Raw genomic sequence first — 6,415 nt, 5'->3', positions numbered from 1 at the left:
TTAGTGTGCTCATGGCTACTGGGTGTCACTGCCCGTAGGCCCTCCCAGTGGTTAAATACAAACCCACACTCTGGTCTGTAGTTAAATCTAGCTACATAAATATATTGAAAACCATGAACTCAGAACCCTCTCAATTCTGATCCAATCTGTTTTATGTCACGCCTTCACTCTCTGGGCTTCTCTTGGAGAGCCTTGAGGCTGGTGATTATCTGTTTCACCTCTGTATGCCTCTGGCTATTAAGTTCCCACTCTGATTATAAGTCAGAATCTTCTTGGCCAGATAGCTAGGTCAATATACCCTAACTTCTCCTAAGCTTCTTTTACTTGAAGATTCACTCTCTGCTGTTGGTTTCTATGTTGGTTGTGATTTTCGGTTAGTGAGTCACACATTGAATATCAATCACATAGCAAATTCAGGGCACAGCTGATGGGAAGGAAGAGGAGCAGGGGCTGGGTGGGCAAAATAACAGATGCCCACAGTGCAAACCCTTTCTCCTCCTGTACCCAGGGCCCTAGATGTCCTTTGTTTTGTGTTTTTGCTTTTGTTTTTTAAAATATGGAATGCTTCACGAATTTGTGTGTCATCCTTGAGCAGGGGACGTGCGAATCTCCTCTGCGTTGTTTTGAAATGAGCACCTGAGATGTCCTTTGACTTGCTGGCGTAGTCTCACCTCCTAGGTCTCACCTCCACGTCCATTTCCTCAGTTACCCTACCTGGAGTGGCCTTCCTCAAATTCCCTCTTCCGTTTTTATTTTTTACTTATTTTCTGGCATGTGGAAGTTCCAAGGCTAGGGATCAAACCTGCACTACAGCAGTGATGATGCCAGATCCTTCACCTGATGAGCCACCAGGGAACTCCTGCCTTTTTTTTTGAAGCCTTCTGTGTATTTCCTTAGAAATAGTCATCTCCACCTGTCTTGTGGCTTTACCTCTGTACGGAAGCCCAGCCTGGGTGAGAAGGCAAACTCTCACACCTGTCTGGTTCATTTCTGGAACCCAGAACCACGTCAGAGAGTAGATGATCAACAGACAGAGCAGGTGATCAACAGACATCTGTGGAATACGCGACCAAGTGGGTATCCATGGTGACATCACGTGGCTCATGAGTGGCAAAGTGGCTTCTTCCTCGAGCAGGTCTCACCCCAAAGTCTATGCTTTTCTAACTACATGCTGACTCCCATCTCGTAAAAGGACAGACCAAAAAAAAAAAAAAAAAACTGAAAAGAAAAAGAAAAAAGGAAAAAACAAAGCCGCAAGACCAGCACACACCAAATTCTCTCTCTCTCTCAAGGAAATACACATTTGTAATGTGAAAGCAAGTGTCATGGCTGACTCTAGCCGGAAGGGTTAAAACTAAAACTGGCAAGGGGAGCCAGTTAAACTTGTTCCCCCCCACCTCTTTTTTTTTTTTTTTTTTTTTTTTTTTTTTGCAAGAGGCCTAAGTTTGCAGTCTGCAGAGAGCTATTTGCAGGGCTGGCAGGAGAGCTCTGAAAAGAAAAGAGAGAAGCTTGCTGACAAAAGACTGAAATCCTGGTATCTCTTTTGTTTTCACCCAAGTCTGTAAGTCTGTGGCCACTGACATTCCTCCTTTACACCACGGGTGGATAATAAGCCCCCTTCTCAGGAATCGAAATGCTCTTATACATTTTAATGTGACCTTAGCGAGTGCTTTTCAGAAATCACAGGCCCATCTGACTACACTTGAGGTTGAATTGAGCTAATGGTATTCACCTCATCTTTAGATGCAAAATTGGAAGATAAAAAGACCTTGATGTGAAAAGAGGGGAGGGGGGAGGCAAGAGGAGTAGGGGGCGGATGGGTGGTGGGGGCGGGAGGGAGGGGAAGCAGATTAGAGATACTGCTTAAAAATCTCCTGATTGCGCCTTGATAACGAAATGTCTCCTCTTTCTAAAATCCCCCATGGGCTCGAGAGATGTCCTTATGCTTTTATTTTTAATGATAGAATCTTTTTATTCTCGGACCAGGGAAATTTGAATGTTGCTGCATATGCGGCCAGGAGGTACACTGACCTTTAGCAAATCTTATTTTTTTAAAAATCAGATGGAACAGTTATTGCAATATTCCAGCCCTGGAAGATGAAAAAGAGAGAGAGAGAAAGAGAAAGAAAGCTTTCTTCCTCTGTAATCAGACGTGGATTAAATTTATTAAAGATGCCGTGTCTCCTTTTAAATGACTTGCAACCGTCTTTCTGCATTATAAGGAGCTAGTTGGAGACCTGCTTTTATCTTAAGATCACAGAGAAAAGTCTTTTAAAATGGGAGGAGACTTGGTTCCTTTTGGGGGCTCTTTGGCTGATATGGGGCTCTCCTCTGCGCAGGAAATGCGCTCAGGGCCCGAAGGAGGTTTGAAGAGGGCTGAGCAGGAATGAGAGGTGGGGGCACAGGGCGCGGTCAGGAAAGAAGCTGAGACGGGACCCCTTCGACTCGAATAAAGCGCATGTCCCCCCGCCCTCCCCCGCCGGAGACAGGCCCATTTCCAGTTCGGACTTGCCTGCCGTCCATCAGAAAGACCTGGAGGACGCCTTCCGCCACCCAGACTCGGCCGCCTTCAGGACGGAGGGGCCCGATCGGCCGCGATCCATCACGGAGCACACCTGGTCTGCCCAGAGGAGACGTGGCGGGGAGGGAGTGCGGGCCGGGTGGGAGCGGGGAGCGGAGGGCAGGGCGAGAGGGGCCAAGCAGGCTGACGGGGGAGGATGTGACTCTCTCAGACAGGACCTCAGGCCTCCGGGCAAATCCTTCCATAATTTATCAGTGCGGAAGGGGTGACAGATTGGGATGGTCTGGCCTTTTGACGTTGCAGCTTCTGCCTGTATTTATGGAATTGGACGCTTGGGCCTTCAGGCCTCCGCATTCTGACTTTAAAATTGGGCAAGCTGACTCACATACAGGTGGGAATGGGATTATGATGATGATGGATTTTTTTTTTTTTTTTTTTTTTAAAGACACATGGATCTTGTTTGCTTGCACTCATTGCAGGGATTAAGTTGCTTTGGGGAATCAGTTCTTTTTTGTTTGTTTGTTTGTTTTTTTGCCTTTTCAGGAGCCACTCCGGCGGCCTATGGAGGTTCCCAGGCTAGGGGCCAAATCGGAGCAGTAGCCACCGGCCAACACCAGAGCCACAGCAACGTGGGATCCGAGCCGCATCTACAACCCACACCACAGCTCATGGCAACACGGGATCCTTAACCCACTGAGCAAGGTCAGGGATAGAACCTGCAACCTCATGGTTCCTAGCCGGATTCGTTAACCACTGCGCCACGATGGGAACTCCGGGGAATCAATTCTTTTACAAAGACACATGCAGGCGTTCCTGTTGTGGCTCAGCTGGTTAAGAACCTGACATGTTGTCCTCGAGGATGTTGGTTTGATCCCTGGCCTGGCTCAGTGGGTTCAGGATCTGGCGTTGCCACAAGCTGTGGTGTGGCCACAAACTGTGGTGTAGGTCGCAGAAGCGTCTCAGATCCTGTGTGGCTGTGGCTGTGCTGTAGGCTGGGCAGCTGCAGCTCTGATTCAACCCCTTACCTGGGACCTTCCATATGATGCAGGTAAACAAGGAAAAAAGATACATACAGAGCCACTGCCCTGTATGTTCTTCATAAAGGTTGTACCTGTTCAAGGGAAATTCTGACGTCTGTTTCTACTTCCAACAGATTTCTTACGGGGATGCCTGCTTTGGGAAGAAAGGCAGAAATCCAGAGCCACTGGGTCGAGAAGCAGAATCACAGAAGGTTTTAAACAAGGCCCCTAAAGCCGGAGTGTATGCGTTCACAATTCACCTACCTTGGCGCGCTGCTGTTGCAGAGCTGGGATAAATATCAGAGAAACCAGAGCTCTAATTTTCCCTTCACTTAGACTCAGTGCAATGCATAAGGAAATTCTGGGCTTAGAGATGCTATTTCCTTAAACATCGGGATAATGAGTGTGTCTGTTGAGTGAACAGCTAAACAAATAAACCAATAAGTGAGTGAGGTCCAGGGAGCAGAAGTCACACTGGGCACGAGCATTTCTGGAAAGGTCGAAAACGAAAGCGTGAGTCCATTTCTGGAGGACAGAATTCTTTCTAGCCAGAGGGACAAGCGAGCTGGCCGAGTAGGTTTCTCTTAGACCAAGTTTTAAATGACTGAGAAGAGGCCCTGGGAAGGTCTCGTGTCTTCACAGCAAGCCCAGGGTACGCGGGTGGCGGGTGACAGGGGATGGCTCCTGACCCCCTCCTACCAAGGAGGGGACAGAGTCCCAGGGTCGAGTTGGTTCAGCGCTCCCGCCAGCCAAGTCCAAAGCAAGGTCTGTCCAGATCGCGTGATCGCTCCTCCATCCTGGGATGTTCTGCTGTCTCCTTCGGGGCCCTTGTCCTCAGGGCTTGGCCCTGGTGGCAGGACGGGCTGGCTCCCTGCCTGGACAGCACACCTGTGGAGCGCGCTGCCTGGCTTCGTGCTGGGAATCTTCTCCATAAATGAGAGGTCCCATCCCTGCCCTCCAGGGCCCGAGAGCTTTCTTTCCATCGCAGGCAGAAAGCCCCAGGGGACCTGGCACTGCTCCCCAGCCTTGTCCTGACCAGTCCCCAAAAATGCAATCTTGGACGAGCAGAGAGGCTAGGGAGGAGCCCATGGTCAAGTCCTTGGACCCAAGCCACCGCTTCTGAAGAATCCTGTGGGTTTGGATCCTCCCGCCAGGGGCCTCTGAGACTCTGGCCCGGCCACCTTTTGAGGGGAGCAGGGTGGGGAGCAGGGTGGGGCCACGCTCGGCTGTGTCATCCGCGGGGGCCGACTTCTCCCACCGCAGGAATGTGCTGACGGTTCTGATCTGAGCGTCCCCCAGACCTTCAGCGGCAACTCACAATCTAACTACGTTCCAAGACTCAGAATGATCGATCCCTCAGGCTGTTTCTAAGCCAGACTTAACTAAGGTCGCCTGTGGACAGCAGGGGCCATCGAGAAGGAGCTTGGGCTTCTGAATCGGCCAACCCACGTCAAGCTGGGTTGGGCAACCGCCTGCCCCTTTCGGAGCCTGTTTCCTCCGACGAGGGCACGGAGGAGGTCTGTGCTACGGGCCCCCCAGGAGTAGGGACCTTATGCAAATGGCTGGGCAGGTAGTAGAAATGTGTGGCTGCTTTTCTTTGTAGAATTCTGGGCCCAGTCATGACAAGGAAGGAAGAGGAGGAGGAGGAAGAGAAAAAAAGGGTAAGAGCTGCTGTTTCTTGAGATCTAGCCTAAGCTCTAGCCTAAGCTCTAAGTCCTTTCAAAATGAGCCTGTGACACCCTGAGCTAATCTCGCAAGTTGTAATTGTCTCCACTTTCCCGTTAAAGGAAGGCGTTTAGCCAGGTGAGGTGGTCCACTCATGACCACACGCCCAGTCAATGGCAGAGCTGGCTTTCCCCTGGCTGCCCAGAGCATGTGTCCACCGCCGAGAGGGCACCTGGCCTAGGACCGTACCCTCGGGTCCCACAGACCGAGGTGGGGCTGGAACACACTGGGTGTGGCATCTTAGAAGCTCATGGCCGTGCCCCCCCACCCCCACCCCTTGAACGTGGCTGGAGCACTTAATGACCTGCGGGTGGGTGGGTGTCCGTGCGTCTTGCCAGCAGCCAAGAGATCTTAACATGCCCTTGGAGAAACTTAATTATACTCAAATCAAATCAAATAAATACACACGTGCTGGGAAAGCAGCGTCAAACATTGGCCCCCAGTGAAGGAAGGCCCTTTCTGATATTTTGCCGTAAATATTTGGAGTGGAAACCGCCTTCAAAAATGAAGAGCTGGGCTAGAAGCAAAGCCCACCCTGGGCCGTCTGGGGAAGGGAGGAGGGTGGAGAGGAGGAAGGGGAGCCTCTGAGCCACTGAGTGTCCCTGGGGGGATGTGGCCCCGCGCTGCTGACCGCGGCCTTCGGCAAACGGGGAAGCAGCCTTGGGGGATTGAAATGACTGTCCTGTGAAAAGTTTGGACTTTGGAGGATGGGCTGGCCTCCCGGAGTGACCTTTCTCTAGCTCTGACTTTGGAAAAGCCACTTGGCCTCTGTGAACCTTTTGTCTTCTCATCTGTAAAACGGCAAACACAATAAACCTCCTGGTGCCAAGGTCAGGTTTAACTAAGCTAACGCATAAACTATTTGGTGGTCCATCCGGTTTTTTGAAAAACAGTTTTGCTGAGATGGAATTCACATGCCACACAATCGATCCATTTAAAAGTAAAGTTAACGGCTTTCGGTATATTCCCAGGTAAGTACAGCCATCACCACTGTCAATTCGAGAACATTTGCACCATCTTTAAAAGAAGCCAGTTGCTACCACCCTCTCCCGTCTTCCTAGTCTCCTACCCCCCGCAACCACGAATCAACTGTCTGTCTTCATAGATTTCCCTATTCTGGCCTTTTTCCTATGAATGGAATCAAATATGT

At 50.4% G+C, this 6,415-nt stretch overlaps 1 pseudogene; it reads right to left on the bottom strand.

The window, feature by feature from the left end:
- Positions 1-550: 550 nt before the first annotated feature.
- On the bottom strand, positions 551-647 carry LOC146401916 (U6 spliceosomal RNA; annotated as a pseudogene).
- Between the last annotated feature and the right edge of the window lie 5,768 nt (positions 648-6,415).

The sequence above is a fragment of the Sus scrofa genome, chromosome 7 (genome assembly GCF_054392235.1).
Source record: "Sus scrofa isolate SSC_HxYL_T2T_F1_AM1 chromosome 7, Sscrofa_HxYL_maternal_Yorkshire_Landrace_v2.0, whole genome shotgun sequence".
NCBI lineage: Eukaryota > Metazoa > Chordata > Mammalia > Artiodactyla > Suidae > Sus > Sus scrofa.
This window is presented reverse-complemented; position numbering and strand designations above follow the sequence as displayed.